Consider the following 24,417-nt stretch of genomic DNA (forward strand, 5'->3'; position numbering starts at 1 on the left):
AGGTGGCTTCTTGTAATGGCTTCTTTGTCTCTGAGAGCACTCAACTCCCTACCCATTTCCCTGAGTTTCTTTCCCATGTGGCCAATGTCCTCAACTCCTTTGGACTTAGCTATCTACATCCACCTATGTGTTCTCACTCTCTCCTTTTCCAACTCGAAAAATAGTGGAACTGCAAATGTCTGTGGGATTATCTTGCCTCCCTCAAGTAGTCTGTAATAGGAGTCGAGATTAGGCTGGGGGTCAGGTTCTTGTAACTCTTGTGCTTCCTCTTTCACCTCTGGCTGCCCTCCTATCCTTTCCTCAAGTTTTTGTGTCTCCTATAGTTTGGACAGTGTCTCCTGTAGGACTATTTCAGCCTCCTATAGGCCCGGTTTGGGGTCTTATAGAATTGCCCTCCCCTTCCATGTAGAAGACCTTGAAAAAATTTCTTCTTGGCAGCCTAGCCTATTGGTTTCTCATCTTTACTCCAAGGCAGCCCAAGAGGAAGGGTAGTGATCCTACTGATGAATTCAAGGGTTATTTCAATGGAGAGGCCTCTAATGGTTACAGTAGCATGAGTTCTTGTGTGAGGGACTAGAGAGAGAGCACATTCTTGGGCAATTTCATCATTAAACCCTCTAAACTTCTCAAAGAAATTCATCCAGTTTGCCCTTGTAAATATGTCCATCACTTGAGGATGTGCATGGAGTCTAGTGGAGTTAGTGGTCTCTTTTCTCATAAACCCCCCTGTCATACTACCTGTACTTCTTTTGAAAACCAAATATGGAGGTGGAGACAAAGAATTTTGAGAAAAACAGAGAAACAGAGGAGACTATTTTTTTCTTTTTTTAAACAAACAATTTTTTTTTTATGTATTTTCTACCCTCATAAAGACTCGTTTTATCTCCAATTTGAGACCAACTCTTTCACATTTGATATATAATCAGAGGGAATTCATGAACCCTACCTCTTCAGACTGAAATTCGTGCCAAAAATCACGTTTTCTCCCTTCAAAATGACTCACTGCCCCTCCTATAGAAGCCCATTGTCCCTCCTTGTAGATTTCTTGTAGGTGCTCCTATAGAAAATGTCAAGAGCAACAATATGGAGGAAATCGATGGAGGATGGTGGTTACGAGGCTGTGGGGGCACAAGAAGACTACTGTGTGGCTAAATTACGAGGAGAAAATGAAGAGAAGGTGGTGAGAATGCGTGGGGAGGAGTGCTCATTACGCTTTATGGATATTTTCAGTTATGAGTGCTGAGCTAGCAAGGTTTACGTTACCCATATTCGGATCGTTGGTCCCCTCCTACTTGGTCATCATGGCCCCTCCTCATAATCATCCCTCATTATTGCATCGGAGTTAACTCTTCCTCCCACTACCTGTCCTTGGCATCTTTTGCTTGAATTGACTGTGCGCACGTGTGGGTGACATCTCAGTTAAGTGGAGTCAACTAAATGAAGGTGGCCAAGTTAACTAGCCACCTTTTCCTCTTTCGATTTCAACCATCTCATTGCCTTCGTATGATTTCTAATTACACAGATGCAAATAGAGGAGTGACTTAGTTACTTACCTGTGATCCGAGTGTATTTGCTACCATCAACTGTGAGGTGTTGCTGCATGCCTTCATTTTCCTTCATGCATGTTGTCTCTGCTTGTTGAGATGTTGTTGTATGGTTTTGCAGGTTCTTCCTTTGTTGGAGCTGAGCTGCATGTGCCTTTCCAACCTATAGATGTGCACTCTCTTGCTGCCGGTGTTGGACTTCTATGGGATCAGTTGCTACAGGAATTCCTACACGAGCTCCTGTAGTTGCTTCTCCCCTTGAAACTTCAGCTTTTTCCTGTGTTTGGAGCTCGAGAATGATGCCAAAGGTGGAGATAAATGATGGAGAGATAGTAGGTAAGCTTCAGGTAAGGTTAATGGTGTCTTTTCCTCTCTTTTTTTTTCAAAACTGAAAAACTGTTTTTCTGTGCTTTTTTCTTGGACAGGGGAAAAAAATAATGATGCTTGGAGTGTGATGCAGGCTTGGAAATGATGGCAAGGAGGCTTGAAGGTGGTAAGAGGGACCATAGGTTCCTCATGAAGCTTTCCTTGTCCCTCAAACTGCCTCCTGTAGACATTTTTGGCTCTCTGTAATTCCTACAGGAGCCTCTTGTAGAAAACACAGAGCCTCCTGTAGAAAACACAGTTTTCGAAGAAGAGGTACAGTGGAGTGAAAGAGATGTCAAAAATGATAGAGGAAGGTGTGGAGAAGATGAGATGGATGCTAGTGTGAATGTCAAGGTTCCCTTGGCACCTTCTTCTGCTCCCTGTAGTCCTCTTGCAAACTTGCAATGCAATAATTTTTATTTTTTTTTGAAAACAACTAGGGCGCCTCCAAGAGGTTTTCACCTTAATTACCTACCCTGGGCTCCTCCAAGGGAGGTTTTCACCCAGGGATCTTATTCTTTTCCTTTTTTTTTTACATCACTGGGCCGCCTCAGAAGAGGTTTTCAACCCAACGATGGGACTCAAGCGCCTCATGGAGGTTTTCACTTGAGTCCTTATTTTTTCTTTTTCCTCAGTGAGTGGGTAAAGTGGAAGCTGAGACATGCTCCACTACTATCACTGTTTTATTCAAATATTCAATAAAGTCTCGCTTGGAGAGGGGGTTCTTGTAGACTTTCAACCGATGTCCATTGACAAGCATGGGGATGGCTTCATCATCAATGGTTCTGATCAGAACTGAACCATTTTCATTGCATTTCTCCACAGTGTAGGGTCCTAGCCATATTGTCCTCAACTTTCCTTTCAAATCCTTATATCTTGAATCATAGAGTAGTGCCCAATCTCCCTCTTGGAATTGCTTCTCCCTGATATTTCTGTCATGCCATATCTTTCTCTGAGGCTGAACTATCTTTATATGGAGAAGGGCTTGTAATCTGTATTCATCCAATCTATTGAGCTGAAGTAATCTCTCCTTCTGTGCATGGCTAAGGTCTAGGTCCAGCTGAGCTACCATCCTTAGGGTATTGAGTTTAAACTCTATTGACAGCAAAGCCTTCTTCCCATAGACCAGTTCATAGGGTGTGAACCCGGTGGTGGTCTTCCATGTTGTGTTGTAGGCCCAAGTGGCCTCAACTAATCTGTCCGCCCAATCTTTTCTGCTGCTGCTCACTACCTTGGTTAGAATCCCTTCCAATGCTCTGTTAGTAACCTCCACTTGCCCATTGGCTTGTCAATGGTAAGGGGTGGAAGTCTTGTGCTTGATCTTATGATGTGTGAGCAGGTCTTCAATCAGGTTGGAAGTGCACTGACTGCCTTGGTCTGTGACCAACTCTCTTGGATACCCGAACTTGTAGAATATGTTTTCTCTAAAAAAATCAGCTACTTTTTCCTCTGTCGCTGCTTTATTGCTTTTGTCTCCGCCCACTTTGTCAGGTAGTCGGTGCACACAATGATGTATTGCTTTTGCTTTGAAAGGGGGTTGATAGGCCCCACAAATTCCATGCCCCACTTCTCAAATGGCTCAAAGGTCACTTGAGGTTGCATGGGCATTTCATCCTTTGGAGTGGGTTTCCCCATTCTCTGACACCGATCACATTGGCTCGTGTATCTCCTCACATCCTGATGAAGAGTGGGCCAGTAATAGCCTACTTGCAGAATCTTGAAGGCGGTTCTTTTTGCTGCAAAATGACCTCCACAAGGCCCGTCATGACAAGTCAGGAGGATGTCAAAAACTTCCTCCTCCTTGACACATCTTCTCAAGGTCTGATCTGGGCCAAGTTTGAAGAGACTGCCTCCAATCCAGGTGAAAGGGGTGCTTTTCCTTACTATATTGTTCTTCTCTTTTGAGGATAGGTGTGGTGGGAACTGTGTTGAAACCAAGTAGTTTGATATATCAACGAACTATGGAGAGAGTAATGATATAGAAAATAGGTGTTCATTTGGCATTTGGTCATCCACCATTGCTTCTTCACCTGCAGGAAAATTTACTCTAGACAAAAAGTCAGCAACAACATTCTCTTTACTAGGCTTATCAATAATGGTCAGATCAAACTGCTGCAGTAGAAACAACCATCTAATAATGCGAGCATTTACATCTGGTTTTTCATTAAATATCTAATTGCAGCATGATCAGTGTGCACAAAGGTTTGATAGCCTGTGATGTAATGTCTGAATTTGTTTAAGGAATGCACGACAACTAGGAGTTCCTTCTCAGTCACTGTATAGTTTAACTCTGCCTTTGACAAGTTCTTGCTTATAAAGTATATGGCATAAGGTAACTTTTCATCACTTTTTCCTAAGGCTGCTCCTATTGCTTTGTTTGAGGCATCTGTGTGAATGTGAAAGGGTAGGGCCCAGTTTGGGCCTCTGAGAATTGGGGCAGTCACTAGCTTGATCTTCAAGGTATCTAGGGGTTCTTGGCAGTTTTCTGACCATATGAACTCAACATCTTTGTCTAGGAGGCCAAACAAAGGAGAGGCTAGCTTGCTAAAGTCTTTCATGAATCTCCTGTAATATCCAGCTAAGCCTAGGAAACTTCTGACACCTCTTACCTTTTGAGGAGGTGGGACCCTTTGGATGATTGCAACTTTGTTGGGGTTCACCTATAGTCCTTGTTGAGATATTGCATGACCTAGCACGGTCCCTTCAGTCATCAAAAATTCACATTTTTCCAGACTGAGGCACAGGTTCATCTCAATACACTTATCTAGAACTTTTCCTAGGTTAGATAAAGCTTCCTGAAAGTCAGAACCATAAGGAGTAAAATCATCCATGTATATTTCTACTGCATCATGAACCAGTTCAGAAAATATACTCAATACCGCTCTTTGGAAAGTGGCTGGAGCATTGCACAAACCAAAAGGAAGGACCTGGTATGCAAAGGTACCCCAAAGACAAGTGAAAGTGGTCTTATCTTGGTCTTCTGGGCTAATTTGAATCTGATTGTACCCACTAAACCCATCTAGGAAGGAGAAAAACTTTTTCCCTGCTAGACCATCTAACACCTGATCTATGAAAGGTAAAGGAAAATGGTCCTTTTTAGTGGCTTTGTTCAATTCCTAATAGTCAACACAGATTCTCCACTTACCATTTTTCTTTGGCACTAGCACCAAAGGAGAGACCCATTCACTGTTAGAGATGGGATAGATGAATCCTGCATCAAGCAATTTCTGCAACTCTTCCTTAACAATATATTTGTTAGAAAAATATATATTACAGAGCAATGGAACACATAGAATATTGCATAAATATAAACACAGAAAACGCATAAAACCAGAGAGACACAGATATAAGTGGTTCACCCAGTTTGGGCTATGTCCACCTCGAACAGCCAATCCTTCCTTTCTATTATCTAGCAAAATGAAGAGACACAACCTACAGCAGATCCGTTGTAATATCCTCTATTTTCTCTCATAGTCTCACCTCTCTGTTTCTCACTCGAAGAATACATATCTATTACATAGCCTCAATACAATGCCCTCATAGAAAGAGAGGGGTTGCCTTCTAGGGCAAAAAACCCTAAACTAAACATAAGTTCTACCGTCAGATCATCTACCTAATGAATGGCCCAGATTGACTAGAAATTACTATAGTTTTACAAGGAAATTTTACATCTGTTTTTAGCTTCGAGGGTGCTGCCCCCGAGCCCTCGCCGGGGGACCGCTGGCCCCCAGACCTCCCAGCCGGGGAGGATTAGCCCCCCAAACCCCCGCGGGGGGGGAAGTACACCCCGCACCCCCCCGCGTGGAGGGGTGTACAAACTTCCTGGGATATACATCCGACTGAAACAAAGACCTCTAAATAATCATGCTCCACACCCAACAATCTCCCACTTGGAGAATGATTGTAGCAACTCCACCGCTGCTTCATTTGCTAGAAAATGACTCCTCTTTGGACCTGGCTATTTCTCATCTTCATCGTCATCCTTGAAGACCAATTGAAACTGAGCATATTCTCAGTTTCTCCCTGGTTACAACTTTTGTTAACATCTCTGCAGGATTCTGGCTAGTGTGTATCTTTTCCAGTTTCAACTCTCCATCTTCCAACACTGATCGTATGAAATGGTACTTGAGTTGTATGTGTTTAGTCCTAGAATGAAATGCTGAGTTCTTTGCAAGATGAATAGCACTTTGTCTATCACTGTATAACGTGCCCATATCATGCTTCTTACCCAATTCACCCATAAACCTTTGTAACCAAATCATTTCTTTACTAGCCTCTGTAGCAGCAACATACTTTGCTTCTATTGTTGAAAGTGCAACAATGCTTTGGATTTTTGAAACCCAACTGACAGCTGCTCCACCTATAGTAAATACATATCCTGTAGTGCTCCTCCTGTTATCTTTGTCACCTACCATATCTGCATCAACATATCCCTATAGAGAAATGTTTGAACCACCAAAGCATAATGCTTGATTTGTGGTACCTTTCAAATATTTGAAAATCCATTTCACTGCCATCCAATGTTCCTTTCTTGGATTGTTCATGTACCTGCTTACAACTCCCACTGCATGTGCAATATCAGGCTTTGTGCAGACCATTGCATACATTAAGATTCCAATTGCTGATGCATATGGAACTTTAGACATATAATCCATGTCTTCTTGGGTCTTTGGGCACATTTCCTTACTAAGTTTGAAATGGCTAGCAAAAGGTGTACTAGCTGGTATTGCATTGTGCATATTAAACCTTTTCAATGCCTTTTGTATGTACTCATTCGGAGACAATGTTAATTTGCGATTTTTCCTGTCTCTAGTTATTCTCATACCAAGGATTTGTTTTGCAGCTCCCAAATCTTTCATTGCAAACGAATTTGTCAATTTTCTTTTGAGCACATTTATTTCCTGCATGTTAGACCCTGCAACAAGCATGTCATCTACATACAATAACAATATAATATAGCTGCCATCATTTTGCTTTTTCAGATAAACACAATGATCAGAGTGACATCTAGTATAACCTTGTTCAAACATAAACTTGTCAAATTTTAGATACCACTGCCTTGGAGCCTGTTTTAAGCCATACAAGCTCTTCTTCAACCTGCACACTAGTTTCTCCTTCCCTTTCACCTCATATCCTTGTGGCTGCTGCATATATATCTCTTCCTCCCAATCCCCATGGAGAAAGGTTGTCTTTACATCCAACTGCTCAAGATGCAAATCTTCAACTGCTACTAAACTTAAAATAGTTTTGATTGAAGTCATTTTAACAACAGGAGAAAATATTTCATCAAAATCAATACCTTTCTTCTGTGCAAACCCCTTCACCACAAGTCTAGCTTTGTACCTTTGTTTTCCTCCATCTTTTTCCTTCAACCTGTAAACCCATTTATTCTTCAATGTAGTTTTCCCTGCAGGCAACCTGACTAAGTCCCAAATCTAGTTATGCATTAAGGAGTCCATCTCTTCTGCCATGGCTACCTCCCACTTCTTCCTGCTTTCAACCTGCATTGCTTCTTCATAACATTTGGGTTCACCAGAATCAGTCAACAATAAATAATATAATGAAGGAGAGTATCGTTCAGGGGGTATACTTATCTGGTAGATCTTCTAACACCACTTTCAGGTGTTTGGGGTGCCTATTGCTGTTGTGGTGGTTGCTGATGTTGTGGTTTTTTATTATTATTATTTTCAGGCACCTTTACTTTTTCAGTGATCTCATCAAGAACTGTGTATTCCTTGTTTTCTTTTTCCTGCTTCTTTTCCTGCCACTGATTCTTATACAAGACCTTTTCATTGAATATTACATCTCTACTCCTAATGATTTTGTGATTTTCATAATCATATAAGCGATAACCAAAATCATTAACACCATATCCAATAAAGGTACATTTCTTTGGTTTTGCCTCAAGCTTTGTTCTATTTTCTTTATTAATATGGACAAAGGCCTCACAACCAAAAGGATTTAAAAAGGAGTACTTTACCTTTTTACCTATCCATGCGTCCTCTAAAACACCACCATCCAACGAACTTGAAGACCATCTGTTATTAGATAAACAATAGTATCTATAGTGTCTGCCCAAAATTGAAAAGGCAATCCTGCATGCAATCTCATGCACTTTTCATGCTCCATGATTGTTCTGTTCATCCTTTCTGACACACCATTTTCTTGTGGTGTTCTTGGAACTGTCTTCTCTCTGTGAATTCCATGCTCTGAACAGTACCTATCAAACTCTTTAATGCAATATTCACCTCCATTGTCTGATCTGAGACACTTCAATTTCTTTCCTGTCTCAATCTCAACCAAAGCTTTCCATTTATTGAAAGTATCAAATACATCAGATTTATTCTTAATACAACAAATCCAAGTTTTTCTAGTTGCATCATCAATAAAGGTAACATAATAATTAGAGCCACCGAGAGATGATACCTGAGCAGGTCCCCATACAATTGTATGCACAAGCTATAATTTTTCGCTCTTCTTTTCTTTCCCAACTCTAATAAATTTGACTCTCTTCTGTTTTCCATAAATGCAATTCTCACAGAAGTCCAAATCAACATTCTTCAAACCTGGCAACAAATTCCTCGAGTGAAGAATATTCATCCCCTTCTCACTCATGTGTCCAAGCCTATGATGCCATAATGCTGCATTTGCTCCTTTGGAAGTTAAAGCATTAATAGAGTTAGAAATACCATTGCATAAATACAATGTACCAACCTTTTCACCTTTTGCTATTACCAGGGCTCCTTTGGTGACCTTCCAAGTTTTATCTGTGAAAGTTGTCACACAACCTTCACTGCCTAACTGCCCTATTGAAATTAGATTTTCTTCAGATCTGGAACATGCCTTACCTCCTTTAGTAGCCATTGGTTTCCATTTTGCTATTTTACAAGAACCTTACCCATTCCAACAATTTTACAGGCTTTATCATCACCCAAACAGACTTGTCCAAAATCTCCTTGAAAATAGTCATGAAAATATTTCTTATCAGGTGTGGCATGGAATGAGGCCCCTGAATCTACCACCCAAGAATCAGTAATATTTTTGAAAGAAAGAATCAAAGCATCATGCAACACCTCACCTGTCACATTTGCTTCATGATTGTTTTCTTGTTGTGCATCTCCTTCCTTTCCCTTCCGAGATCTACAGTCTTTCTTTACGTGTCCTTTTTTTCTACATTTCCAGCACACTATCCCCGATCTAGACTTGGATCTGCCTTTCCTTGATTTACTGCGATATCCTGAGCTCTTTCCTCTTTCCATTTTTCTTCCTCTAGACTCTGCACTTAAAGCATTACTTGATGTCTCACGGGAGCTTTTCCGCCGCATTTCCTTGCTAAGGATAGCATCGACAACATCATCAAACTTTAAAGTACTAGATCTAGAAATAGAGTTACTAATGGTCATTACTAAACCATTCCAACTTTCTGGCAATGAGCACAAGAATAATAGAGCTCTAACTTCATCATCAAAGTTTACCCCTACAGAACTTAACTAACTTGTAACAATATTAAAATCATTTAAATGGTCTGCAACAGATCCACCTTCCGACATCTTCATATTAAATAACCGTTTCATAAGAAATACCTTGTTTGAGGTCGATGGTTTTTCATATAGTTTTGCCAATGCCTTAATCAAACCCTCTGTCATTGTTTCCTTCGAAATGTTGAAGGCGACCGACACTGTGAGGCACAACTGTACTATTTTGAGTGCCTTTCTATCGAGAAGGTTCCATTCTTTATCTGTCATACCCATTGGCATCTTTATTTTTCCGCCCAATGGTAGGTACAGATATTTCTGATACAGATAATCTTCCATCTGCATCTTCCACAACGAGAAGTTTTGTCCATTAAATTTCTCGACCCTAAACTTACCATCTTTCACCATTGCTCCCACTCAAACCAGGAACCCTTCTCACCTACGAGTTTGTCAGCCAAATAGACCTTCGGCTCTGATACCAATTGTTAGAAAATTATATATTACAGAGCAATGGAACACATAGAATATTGCATAAATATAAACATAGAAAATGCATAAAACCAGAGAGACACAGATATATGTGGTTCACCTAGTTCAGCTACGTCCACCCCGAACAGCCAGTTCTTCCTTTCTATTATCCAGCAAAATGAAGAGACACAACCTACAACAGATCCGTTGTAATATCCTCTATTTTCTCTCACAGTCTCACCTCTCTATTTCTCGCTCGAAGAATACACATCTATTACATAGCCTCAATACAATGCCCTCAGACAAAGAGAGGGGTTGCCTTCTAGGGCAAAAAACCCCAAACTAAACATAAGTTCTATCGTCAGATCATCCACCTAATGAATGGCCCAAATTGACTAGAAATTACTATACTTTTACAAGGCAATTTTACATATGTTTTTAGCTTTGGGGGCACTGCCCCCGAGCCCCTGACGAGGGACTGCTAGTCCCCGGACCCCCCAGCCAGGGGGGATTAGCCCCCTGGGACCCCCGCGGGGGGTGGGGGCACAAGTCCCCCCTGCACCCCCCCATGTGGAGGGGTGTACAAACTTCCTGGGGTATACATCCGACTGAAACAAAGACCTCTAAATAATCATGCTCCACACCCAACAATCTTTAAGTGTTGGGTTCATCCTCCTTTGAGGCTGCCTGACTGGCTTGCAATCTTCCTTGATGTATATATGATGAGTACATACTAAAGGGTGCACTCCCTTCATCTCTTTATAACTCAGGCGAAGGCATCTAGATGTTTTCTCAGTATGCTACATAGCTCCTTCTCCTAGGAAGTAGATAGGGATGGATTGATTTTCAATGTTCTGTCTGGGTCGAACTCTACATTTTTAACACGGAGAGGAGTGGGATCAACCACACAGAGATTAGTTGAGGGGTTGTTTTGGGTTTCTCTTACTATGTCTTCTAATTGTGATACACTGGGAGGTGGATTTTGAATCAAATTTTCAATCATATCATCCTCATCTTGCGTTTTTCCCCCCGTGGTGATTTCTAATGCACAAAGTGGTGCAGAATAAACTTTGTCCTCATCCTCCTCCTCCAACCAGAGAGTTAGATCATGTTCTAGCAATGGTTGGGCAGGAGGATATAAGGTTAATTGCTTGGACATGTGCCCGTTCTTTATGGTCATGTTCCCAACTCGGCAGCTGATGTAGGCATCGGCTATAGCCAACCAGGGTCTTCCCAAAATGAGAGGATACCTAGTGAGCTTTTCCTTTGGCTGGAGAACTAAGAAATCAGCAGGGTACTCCCAAGAATCAATAGAGACCATCACATCTTCCACAATCCCCTTGGGGGTCACTGTGGAGCAGTCTGCTAGCTGCAGCACTGTTGTGGTCTTCCTCAAGGAGCCTTGGAGGTTAAGTTTGAGAATTGTGTCCTTTTTCATCACATTAATGGTAGCTCCCAGATCAATCAAGGTATGTGGAACCATTGTGCCATTGATGTGGACATCGACTACTGGGCTTCCAGGGTCCACATATTTTGGACAGATTATCTACCCCAACATCAGGTCGACAGTTGTCCTATGACATTGATGGTTGTGGCATCTCTCTTGCACCTTCCTAGATGCCTAAAGAACTTCTCTTTGATCAACCTATTGTATATAGGCACATATTTTATGGCTTGGAGAAGTGGTATCTTCACACATAAATGTTTCAATTCTCCCAGGAGTTCAGTCTCTTTTGGGGTAGGCTGGATTGTCATGGATAGTCTCTCAGGAAAGGGTGGATTTTCTTTAGGTTCACTTTCCTCTTTATCTTCCTCACCCTCCTTGGGTGGAGGCTGGCTATCTGGGAGAACTTTCTCGGATCGCAAGTTAATTTCTTGAATCTCCACAGCATAAGTTGGGCATGATGGTTCCCCACTATACACTTGTTGAACCTGTCTATTGTTCGGGTTCGGATTTGGCTGGACAGGAATTTGGGGTTGCCTTGGTGGAGCAGAAGGTAACGGTTGTGGTTGGGCAGGTGGTGGAGGAAAAAGAGTGGGAAGAGAGTTTTATTGGGGCCTCCACCCTTGATGAGATGCATTCCACTGAGGTTATGGCTGAGCATAGGATTGAAATGAATGGGTGGCTGGTTGGGCATGATATTGAGATGTGAAGGACCAAGGAGGAGGTGTGGACCAAGAAGGATGAGCAGGGGGGGCCCAAGAAGGTATGGAGGTGACTTGGTTGGGATTGTGGTATGCCTGAGATGTCCCTTGCATCCCCTGCTGGTATGGTCTAGGTCCATGTGGCCTTCTTTGGTTTATGTAATAGATCTGTTTAGTAACTCCTTCGGCCCCATGGTATACAGCTTTAAGTCCGAGCAAGGAAGGGCACTTATCTGTAGAATGATCTTCTTCACAGACTGAACAAACCTCTATAGAGTTCAATGGGCATTCATTCCTAGGATGCCTCCTGGTGCATCTCGGGCAAAAAATGGCCAAAGCCCTCTCTGCGTCCTCTTGTTTTCTTTTGATATGTAAGGTATCCATTTGCATGGAAAAATTTTGTAGCATCTCATTCTTGAATTTTTCCAGCATGTTTCCAATTTCACCTTTAATGGATGAAATGGAAGAAGAGGTACTAGCTATGGGTTGACTCCCCCTACCTTTCTTTCTGGCTGCTCTAGAATGGTTTCTAAAAATAGTCTTTATGTCCTCATAGGATAGTTGGTAGATGTCTCCCCCAGCCAGTAGATGGAGGGTGTCTAAAAGGTCTTCCCGAATTCCCCTGAGCAGGACCAACTTTAGAGACTCAGGGTCAAGTGTACACCTAGCCCTTTTGTAACTGAGCTGGAACCTCTCTTCATAGTCTTTCAGGGACTCATCACTTCCTATGGTCATTTGAAAGATTTCTTCTTTAGTATCTTTTGACCTACAATAGTATTGATACTTGTTGTTAAAGGAATGCTACATTTGAGCCCAAGTTGTGATGCTATTGCCAGGTAATCCCATGAACTAGCGCAGTGCTGCGTACTTGAGAGTAGAAAGGAATAGTTTCAACTTTTTCTCGTCTTCTGCATAGTCATAAGTTCGACAGATGACAGCAAACTCGAACAAGAAGGTGTCAATATCTTCTGTAGTTAGACCATGGAAGTGAGGTAGGGCTAAAGGACTTATATTCTTCATTTTAGTGTCCCCATTGGTCTCCTGAATGGGGAAGGTACCCTCTATTCTCTCTCCATTTCCCCTAGCATTTCTGTTTTCAGCCATTGGCTCCAGAAGAATGTTTTCTTCTTCTTCTTCCCCTATAGGTTCTTCAAATATGTCTGGATGTTCACCTAAGGGTTCTTCTTGATTGCAGCCACCGAAGAAGAGAGAAGGTTGGCTGTGTGAAGTAGTGGGGGTGTTGGGAAAAATTTTTCCTAAGTTATCTCTACTCCTACGAGGCATGAAAGGAAATATTTTTGGTTGGTTTTTTGTTTCTTTTTCCCCACACTAAAAGTACCTGCAGAAACTGAAATTGTGATTGAACAAAAAAAATTGCAACTAGCTGAAATGAACTTGTTGAATGGAAATTTGCAGAATTGAAAAGGAAAGCAAGGAAATGCAGAACTAAAAGAAAAGAAATGACTGGTCTACTTTTGCTGAAATAAACTATTAGCAGAATGTTGCCATAGGAAATAGAAGAAAGTAGTAATCACAGAATACTCTGACGCTTCCCTGGCAACGGCGCCACAAAGTGGTGAGTGCCAGTATTGCAACAAGAATGCTACAACTCCTAGGCTGCCAACTTTACTTTTATCAACCCGGTAGTTCGTAACAAGCTTGGAAGCGTTGGTGATATATGCACAAGTACTAGTTCTCATTGCAAGTTGTCACTTGGTCAGCTGGCGCGAGATCACTAGGAGCTCAAGCCAACTTCTATAGATTTCAGAAGAAGCTCTATGTTTGATGAAAGGAAATAAATATTTCTCTATAGATGCTATTCTAATTGCAGAAAGGAGAAAGACTGGAATGTAAAGCAAAGCCTAGTAAACCCTAGTTAACAAGCTAATTCTAGTTTTGCCAAAAACACTATGAAAACCATGAAATAAATGCCATTACCTACTCAAGGAAGTAAAGAACATCTAACCATGCTATTTCTGGAAGTAAATAAGAAAAAAAAAACATATTTTTAGATTTTTATGTGAATTTAACATGCATCTGTTTGATTGTGTCTGAGTGTGGCAGCGAAAAGGTGGCGTTAGAACGAAGTTTTGGAGCCTGGGAGGATATAGGATGGTGTGGATGGGTCCTAGGAGGTCTTAGGTGGCCTTCTGGAGGCTTTTCCCACACTTGGTCTTCAAAAGAAAGCCTACAAGAAAAACTACACAAGGACACAAGAAAACTACAGGAGGAAAATAGGGAAACTATAGGAGGCCTACAGGAGGAGAACGAGAGCAATTTTCGTTGTTTTGAGGGTGTTAGAGTGGGTGGAAAAGGTGGATGAAGGTTGGAATGAGTTGTTAGGGCACCTATGGTCTACCATGAATCACCAAGAGAGAGAAAGATGATTGGGTTTGCTCAAGGAGAGAGGAAGAAGTTCTAGGGAAAATGAAGGAAAACTAGGGCAGAATTGAAGTGAGGTTTGGGAGACCTATAGGGCATGGATTAGATGGAGGGTGTGGCTGTTGGTAAGTTGGCTTACTGCTGGAAGAGATCTGTTGCATAGAAACTAACATTCAACCAAGAAAATCAAGCGACCAATGAAATGAGTGCATCCTAGGAAAAACAGAGTTTTGCATTAAAATGGCCTAAACTATGATGTATATAAGGAAATACTAAGAAATTTTGTAAGAAAGGAAAGCATGAAAAAATACTATTGCAAATCAGGAAGTGAACATGATAAAGAAGATCTAAAGCAGAGCAAAATTGGACTGTCAACCTACTAGAGAGCTGCAAACACTAGAAGTCCTAGGAATAAGGAAAATCTGTGTTTTTGGGGCAGCAAGAGAGTCTTTGCCTCAAATCATGGTCCCAGAGGGAGGAAGAGAGGCCAAGGCACTGTTGCTAGCCTTTTGAATCTTCTTTTATCACTGCTTAACCTGCTACAGAAAAGCACAAATGGAAGCAAACTACTAAATCATCAAAAGCAACCTATTCTTAATCATAAGAGAAATACATCTAACAGCAAACTAATCTACAATCTAAAGTAAAGCATACAAATACATGTAAAGAGGAGCTTGGTTGCTTAGATTGGGCCCTACCCCAAGAGCTTTAGCCCTCTGAGGTAACTCAGTGCTAGCTCAAAAAGGATTCCATCTTCATTATAAAAAAATAGCAAGATTACATAAAACTATCACAAAATAGTAAGCTCGAAGTTTGAGCAGAGTTTACACAAGCAAAAGAAATCTGACCCTAGTGAGGCCCTAAGCCTCTCTACTTATACATCTGAGGCTACCAACATCTTCCTTAAAATCAGGGAGGCTTGGCTCCCAAAACTCGAGATAACTATAAATCATCTTCCCCTTGCTCGGCTGCCTTCTAGTGCATGATTCGGCTGCTTGTACTCCGAGCTGAATGAAGGGGAATTCGAAGTGAGGAGCAATAAATGAGGGGGATCCCCTCCTATAAGTCCTCTCCTCTATCTACTTTGAGTTATTTCTACAGTTTGGCCACTAGATCCTTGACTTTGACCTCGAAATCCATCAATAATCTGCATTAAATACAAGTTAGACCACATGGCATAATAACTAACTCAACTCACCCTATAAGCATGAATATAATTAGAAAATCATACAATAAGCTAAGAGAATGGCTGATTTGACTAGGTTAGGAGGTAAAATGAGCCCATATAATTACCCATTTATGAGGCTCATCACTAATGCCGAGCTAGGAGATCTATAATTAATGGCTTTGGCATCATGGATGAACCATGAGGAGTCAAGGGCTACAAAGATGAAATGAATATTGGCCAGAGAGCAGAATGAACCTCTTTTCATTAGAGCTGAACAATCAAATCCCAAGGCCCTAATAAACACCCATAATCTAATTACAAATGATCCTCAGCTAGCACCTAGATATCTTGCTGCCCAATAGCAAGCAATTTCACATTTTGAGGATATCTTTAGGCTACTAGGAGATGATAATATACACGCTTGTTTCAGGAGATGGAACACACTGCCACACAGCTTGAAGATCAGAGAATATCACTTCCCTCAAAGGTTGAGAGAGGCACTCAACAGGACACCTATGTATAAGAAATCAATGCAAAGGTTGAAGGTCAATTGGATAGGCCTAAAACTCAGTCCACCACTACTCCTAGGGATGCTAGAAGGGAGAAAGGAAGAAGATGAAAAGAGGCAGTGGAAAGAAGTAGAAAGGAAAGCAGGCTTCTATGAACAAGAAGAAGAGACCACAACAGAGGCATGGGATGTCAAAGAGGCTACCAGAGCTATGAAGGACATGGACATTGACTAACTTTCTCAGAGGATGAGCAACACTTTCAGTAGGGGGGTGATGATGAGCCTCATAATTAGGTAATTATATGGGCTTTAATTCACCTCCTAGCTTAGTCAAACCAACTATTCTCACAACTTATTGCATAATTTTGATTATATTTTGTTTATGAGATGAGTTAGAGTTGGATATTTTGCTTTGTGGTCTAATGTGCATTTAACGCAAGATTAAAGGATAAAATAAAGAAATTTTGGCGAAGACCTTGGTCAAAACTTGAATGGGACAAGGGAGAGGAATTATAGGAGGTAAATCCTCCTCATTTACTACACCTCCATTCGAATATTCCTCCATCAGCTCGGAGCGCAAACAACCAAATCATGAGGACTAGAAGGCAGCTGAGCAAGTGAAAGTCAAAGCACCAGTTTATCTCGAGTTTGTGAGCTGAGCCTCCCTAATTTTAAGGAAGTCATTGGAGACTTCAGAAGTATAAGTAGAGAGGCCTAGGACCTCAGTAGGATTCAAATTTTTTATTGTAAACCTTTACTCTATTTTCGAGCTGCAAGACTTGTGATAGTTTTTGATGTAATCCATTGTTTTGATAATAAGAATGAGCTTTGTTTTGAACCAGCACTGAGTTAACTCAAAGGGCTAAAGCTCTTGGGTTAGGGCCCAACCCTAGCAGCTAAGGCTCCTCTTTATTTTACATGTATGCTAGCGTAGATTCATGGTTTAATCGTTCATTTGCTTAAGTAGTTGCATTTCCATTACAACAGTGTAGCGCATAGATTCATGGTCTAATCATTCATTTGCTTAAGTAGTTGCATTTCCATTACATCAGTGTAGCGTAGATTGGTTGTGTTTTAGTTTGCTTCCATTTGTGCCTTCTTTCAATTTGCAGGTTAGCAAGGAGAAAAAGATCCCCATAAGGTTGTCAACAGGTGCCTCGGCCTCACCTCTTCCCTCTGGGACCATGACTTGAGGAAGAGACCCTTCAGCAACCCCAAAAACACAGATTTCTAGTTCTTGCATGAGCTTTGGAGTTTGTCGTCTTGATTTAGTATTTGGTTCATTTCATCGTTATCTTTTCCCATCACTCTCTTTCTGTAATAAGATCTCACTCATATTCTCATTTCCTTCAGCACTTTCTTCATGCATAATATATGCGAAAGCTAATAAATCACATCTTAATCAGATTATGCCCATAGATTTCCTTACCATCCGACCCACAACAAACCTGACTAATCGCCGTCAACCGTGTGTCACGTATTCATTTCAATGTTTGACTTTAGTCGCTCCAAATCTCCACCTTCGATATGTGTTGCTTGATCCAACGGTGATTGCATCACCTGCTCGCCAACTAGCTTGGCTGATCTCCACCGTTGATCAATCCTGTATGATCCAACAGTGATCGTGCAATCTCGCGTGAAGTCTTGCATGATGGATATCCGACCGAGAGCACGTGAGAAAAGTGGTTTTCCCGTGCTACGTATCACTCACTTAGGCTAATCACGTGAAATTTAGAAATATAGCCTACAACTCTTAGGGCGCACGAGATATTGCTTACCACCCATGAAGACCGCTCCATCGCGTCACCTGCTCGCCAACTAACTTGGCCAATCTCCACCGTCGATCTATCTCACTTGATCCAACGACCATCGCGTCACCCACTCGCCAACTAGCTTGCCCGATCTCCACCGTTGATCAATCTCACACGATCCAACGACTATCGCGCAATCTCGCGTGAAGTCTTGCACGACCGATATTCGACCGAGAGCACATGAGAAAAGTGTTTTTCTCGTGCTACGTTTCACCCACTTAGGCTAATCGCGTAAAATTTAGGAATTCCACTTACAACTTTGAAGGTGCGCGAGAAACTGTTTACCACCTATGAAGACTGCTCCATCATTCAGCATGTTTTCCACCCTTTTGTTGACACATGACTTGATGTGATCCATCCATCTATTCACTTAATCCCCGCAATAAGATCTTCACCGCTCATCTTCCATTAAATCCTATTCAACCATATATCAAATTAAGCTCCTGCGATAAGATCTTCACCGCTCATCTTCTGTTAATCCTATTCGTCCATCCATTCACATAATCTCCTGCGATAAGATCTCCACCACTCATCTTCCATTAATACTATTCCCAATTGATCCAATGGTCTCGGTGCACTCTTGCTTCATTACGTCTTCCTTTTGCTGATTTCAATTTTCGATTGCTTTTTCACTTGACTCCTTCCCGAACTTTGTTCTGCATATCATTTAAACTCTACAACTTCTGAGCTTCGATTTGGTTATTCAATTATACTCTAACACTGTCTGACCATCAACAAAACCAAAAAAGTGAAAACATATTTAGTTTAGCTTCCTTGCTTACACATTAGTTTGGTTTGATGCTCTTTACTTCTGTAACTTAGATAGCAGCATTAGGTTAGTGTTGATTTAGCAATTTTTCTTAGCATAGTTGTTTAAATGGTTAATTAGGATATGGTGTGATTTAGCATTACATGTTGTTTTCTTCATTACTACAGTAGAGTATCTCTCTTAGAATAGATTTTCTCTTCTTCCATCAAAGAATCAAGCTTCTTTTGACTCTATAGAAGTCTGGCTTGGAACCCCTGGGGTCTCTCGCCAGATGAACAAGTGACAACGGGCAGGACCTTCACTTCTACTTGTGCATATAGCACTGTCACCTCCAAGTTTGTACGAACCCCGGGTTGATAAGTAAATCTGGTAGCCCAGGAGTTGCAACATCCTTGTTGCAATACTAGCGCTCATCACCAAGCAAATCCCTACACTACTGGCCCTTTCGGCATCAATCTGCAGAGCGCGGACTGAAGTCTCACCCAAAGCAGTATGGGGGGATGCAGGAACCAAGTTTCCGCACCCTAAGATAGTTGTGATGTTGTTTTGTACCCTAAACCTTCCTTTGTGCAACCCGATAAACCTTTTAGGGCTTATCAATTCACTTCTCTTATTCGACCTCAAAACCTTCATGAAGGTTTGCAATCATCCTTCAGGAACATTAAATAGAAAATTTAGACGCTTACGCGCCTCTATAATTAATATTACTTCTGTGTCGACCCAGATTAGCTTAAGTAGTGGTTAACTTCAACATACATTATGATTATCTTCGCGTAAACATATATTATTGCTTGCGTTCATATGAAAAAGTAAAACACATAGATTCGCGCATCAACATAGCCTTAAATCATAAACTCAGCATTCAGCATAACATAATCACACACATTCATAACAGAAGTAAAATAGCTCATACAAAGATATTTCCTGAATAATTCTCTTTATTGATGGTTCAGATCTCCAGTACAAACTCTAACTTCAATGTGCACACAGCTGCAGGGGTCCACGCACTTAGCTATAGACTTCTACCCTAGGCCTCTGCACACTCAGCTGCGGAGCATCCTTCCTACACTAAGACTCTTTGCTCTTAGCTCTTATATACCCACTATATCAACTAATTTCCCCAAAACTTACTAAGAACTGAACTACCTTCGACTCTTCTAAGACTCCCTTTTTATACATTCCCATGGTCCACGGACCAAGGGTGAATCTGCTGAAACCCTTTTTTATTGTTTACATATTCGCGCTCCGCGACCATAAAATGCAGAGACTTTACATTCTTTATACAAAACTTGGGCCTTTAGCCCCAAAACCTAGGATTTTAACCCCAAAATTGACCCTAGGGGACCCGTTCCCAATAGGCCCCCAACACAAATCTAGTGACTCGCCCCGAGTCACTCAGCCAATGTGGAGATCTTGTCGCGAAGACCTTCCAGCTCCACTTGTACGACTGCAACCTTGGAGGTACACTACGTCGCTGCCTGCTTAGCATGCTCGAACATCTACTCCGTTGCTGGTCCTACACTATCTACCTGTATTTTCTGTTGTGTCACCTGCAGACTGGCCAATTTCCCTTCAATGCAGGCCATGAGCACATAGGCTTCCTCTAACCAAGGCCCCAATCTGGCCTTCAATACTGCCTCTTTGCGGTGAGTTGTGTCCACCTGTTCCTTTAGCACCTTCACTTCCTGGAACTTTTCAAACCTCTCCATGATGGTGACGATGTGCGTCGTCGCTTTGACCTCGTCATACCTCTGTTGTAACTCCCGTGCCTCAGTTTCTAGCCTTTGTAGGTTGGGATCTTCCTGCAGATTGGTAACAACTTCAAGCGCCTGTTCGAAGAGCACAGTGCAATCCTTCACTGCGGTCTCGACAGCTGAAACGACATCTTTGACAGCAGTCTCGCGCTACCCTCTACTTCTGGTGGAGTCGAAGGCTGGGCCCTCAACTCAAGTTCTGTGATCTTAAGGTCTAGTTCAAACTGAACCTTAGCCAGCTCTGTTCGTGCCTTGCACACACCCACAGTGAGCTTCCAAATTCTTGCGTCAACTGGTGCATCTTCTGGGATGTTTAGCTCTAGAACAGTCTGGCATGCCTCAGCCACCACAGCTATTGTGCACTCATTCTTCTATGTGACCTTCTTAAGAAGATCAATCGTGGATAATTTTTCGATGAACATTTGTACATTGTTCACCTTCTACTCATTGATAACATTCAAGGCGCGCTATTCCCGAGCCCATATTTCCACGATTACACCATCCAGCAGGGTGTGAAGGACTCCACTTGGAAGCGCGGCCAAGTTTAACCTGACTTTATTGAGGGTACTGACAGTGGCCCTGTCAGCCTCTGTTTCTGCAGTCAATGTGCCATCCAGCAATGCAACAACCCAGGGTTCCATTGAATGGACCATCTCTTCTACATCTGAGGTTCTAGGTGTCAAACTACTCAAAACCGCACTACCCCACCCTACACTATTCTGCACCTGAGTAGCCTGGATCTGCAGCTTCCACAAACCCGTTTGAATGGCGACCAAGGCCTGTTTCTGCTGCTTCTCGAACTTCTGCAGCAATTTCGTTGTCGCATCCCTCACTATATCATCGATATCATTCAAATCACCCTCTGTCAAGGTGATTGGGTCAAGGGATGATTTGCTAGCCTTAGACTTCTTCCGTGGCCCTACTTTCTCCTGCTCCCTTATGCGCTTAACCCAGAATGGAGTAGTCTTTGAGTCTGCTCCTCCCTGCTCTGAGTGCTGCTCCTCCTCATTTGTCTATGGAGAAGGCGACTTCTGAGTCCAATCAAAGTGACGGTCGTCCTTTTCCTCCTCCCATTTTGCCTTCTTTTTGGTTGCGCGCTATGCTTTGGCTTTGTCCTCAGCTTCCTTCCTCCCTCTTTCGGCCAACTGCCCCATCTTTAATCTGGCCTCTTCCTTCTTCTGTTTTGCAGCAGATTTACTAGACCTAGCTAATAAGTCTGAGGGCATGTTCCATTCTGCCAGCCAACTTTCCAAAACCACGGTGATTGCATCGTCCATCGCCAGGTATGGAAGATCATACCATTTTTGTGCGGGGTCCTTCTGTGCTTTGATGGAGACGCAGTCGAAGTTCACCTTGAACTCCACATATTCAGACAACTTCTCAAAGACAATTGGTGAGAGACACGACTTGCGGTTGATTGCGGCGCAGATGCTTGATTCCATGAGAATCCAAAATATCTTATTGTCCTTGACCCTTTGGGGGTCCTTCATGGCCCAGAGCGAAGCGAACTTCATTGCTTCTAGTAGATCCAGTGCAATTGGAGTTAACTAACGGTCCTCCGATAAGTCCAACACAACCAATACAATCGACAGCAGTAGCCATTCATAGTGGAAGGTCTTTCTTTGGTCTTGCGCTTCTCTGCAGTTCACGAGGAACTCGCTGCAGAGATAGCACACCCAGTTAAATTGTACACCCTCCATGCACTGCGCCACTAAAGATACAACCGGTGTCAGCATTTCATATGTGCGACACTTCCTCATGATTTTCCCTACCAAGATCTGGGCGGCTACTTTAACCATAGGATCAGGTATGTTGGAGATGGATTAGCCACGCGGCTTCTTGGCAAGCTTGAACTTGTCCTTCATTCCTTCTACAAGGTCACACTCATTCCATGGCCGGATTCAAGCCTGAATGCGGGAGCAAAGTGATCATGTGGATCAGCATGTCAGTGATCGGTCTTGGATCGCCTAACCACAGGCACCCATCATGCACCAAGCATAACAATTTCTTGATCACTATCAAATTTATGGGTGCGCAGTTGTAATGCGACACCCATAGCAGGTTCAATAGTCCTACCTTGTCTACCCCTCTTATCCACTGTCTCAGCTCCAACGCGTTCACACCAGAGTCTTTATAGAAGAGGTGGTGCATGAATGTATCAGGTGCCAAGTGGGGAAAGTGTTCTGTATCTGCCAAATCCCAATCCTCCAGCTTCAAATGGGGCACGTGTGCCAGGTGCGAACCTTTAAATGTGATTTTTTCTAGTAGCAATGGTGTGAAAAGTGTGATTTTGTTCTCATTGATGTCCTTTGGTACCTTCACCTTGCCTCGGTGAGGAGGGACATATGATGGCAGCTTGGAGATAAGGTATGCCCCCTCAACATCAAAGTACTATGCCCCCATGTCTACGTCTTCCACGCCCACACCGATGTCTTCTATGTACTTGTCAGGCTCCAAGTCTACTACCTTGCCCTTCTCCTATGCAGTGGGTTTTGGTTGCTGCGGGTGTTTTCTAAACGACGCACGCACTGACTGTGCCACTTTCTACTTATCCTTCTTTTGTTTCAGACCCTCTCTAGTCGGCGTAGGCCTCGACCTAGGTGACCTTGGTGATTTGGGTACTTCTGCAGGTATCTCTACACTCGCTACCTCCGGGGCAGCTGCCTCATCTTCCATCGCTTCTCCAACACTTAAAGTCTCTAGGGGTGCCGACATAATATCAGTTAAGAGATCCTAAGCTTCCTTTGGCAATTTATCAAGCAGTAAACTTGCTACCAAAGCCTTGAAATAATCAAGGTTCATGCACGGCTGATAGCTCAACACCTCAATTCTCAAAATTCCAAGTGTTTTTCATTGGTCGACCATCTGTAATTTATAGGCAATTTCGAATTTGAATCTGACTGTTCCCCCCAAAATATGTTCATAAATGCTAGAACGACAATAGATTTTCAAAGATCTTGCTCTTAAATTCCGACTTAATTACTGCCCCCCCCCCCCCTCCCACCCACCGCTTTATTTAGCCATTTTCCCACTTTCAATTCATGAACAGTGACCATAATGGTCACATTATTGCTGCCCTATGCGGTCTCTCCTTCAATAGCGCAGCTCCCCTCTCGCTTCTGCGGACACTGTGACAATCCTCCATTTCGCACAATACCCCAACCGTGCAGCTCTACAACCTGGGCAGTGTATTTTATAGTCCCATGCCTCCTTTCAGCTACCTAGAGCACTAATACTGTGCTTCCTCCATATATTCATCTGGCCGGATCCCCGGTGTATGGCTTCAATCGACTACCATTCACCTTCCCTGGAATGGATCTCCATTCAACTTCACCAACTGAACTGCTCCACCATCGGTAACCTCCTTTATGACATAGCGCCCATGCCAATGCGTCCGAAATTTTCCTGGAAATTGATTAAACTTGTTGTCATATAATAATACTAAATCATTTACCTTAAAGGTGCGCAGTTTGATGTGCCAATCGTGCCATGCCTTTTTGCACTCCTTTTGAACTTGCTGATGGAATCCAACCATAAACCTATCCTCTTCCGGTTCTGTCAGCTGCATGAGCCTTTCTTTCATGGCTTTGTGATCCACCATTCCTGTGAATGTCGCTATGCATAGACTAGGTACAATGTATTCCATTGGCATCACAGCTTCAATGCCATAAACCAGCCTAAAAGGCGTTTGTCGAGTCAGCTTTTTACAAGTTGTTCTGTAAGCCCATGGCACCGCGGGTACGTGCACATCCTAGTAATTTCTTTGTGTATTGCAAACCTTTGTCAGTGTGCTATCTAGTATCTTATTAAACGTTTCTACCATTCCATTGGCCTGCGGGTGATATGGCATACTCTTCTGATGGTACACCTAAAATTCCTTCATCAACGCGTTGATCGTTTCATTAAGAAAATATGTACTGCAATCACTCATTAAATTTTTCGGACAACCAAACCTAATAAGTACATCCTCAAAGATGAATTTTTCCGTTTTTGTGCTTGTACAATCCTTCATCGGCTGCACCTCCGC

Source organism: Pinus tabuliformis, chromosome 8 (assembly GCF_031772625.1).
Source record: "Pinus tabuliformis cultivar Carrire ecotype Pingquan chromosome 8, CPIR1, whole genome shotgun sequence".
Lineage (NCBI taxonomy): Eukaryota > Viridiplantae > Streptophyta > Pinopsida > Pinales > Pinaceae > Pinus > Pinus tabuliformis.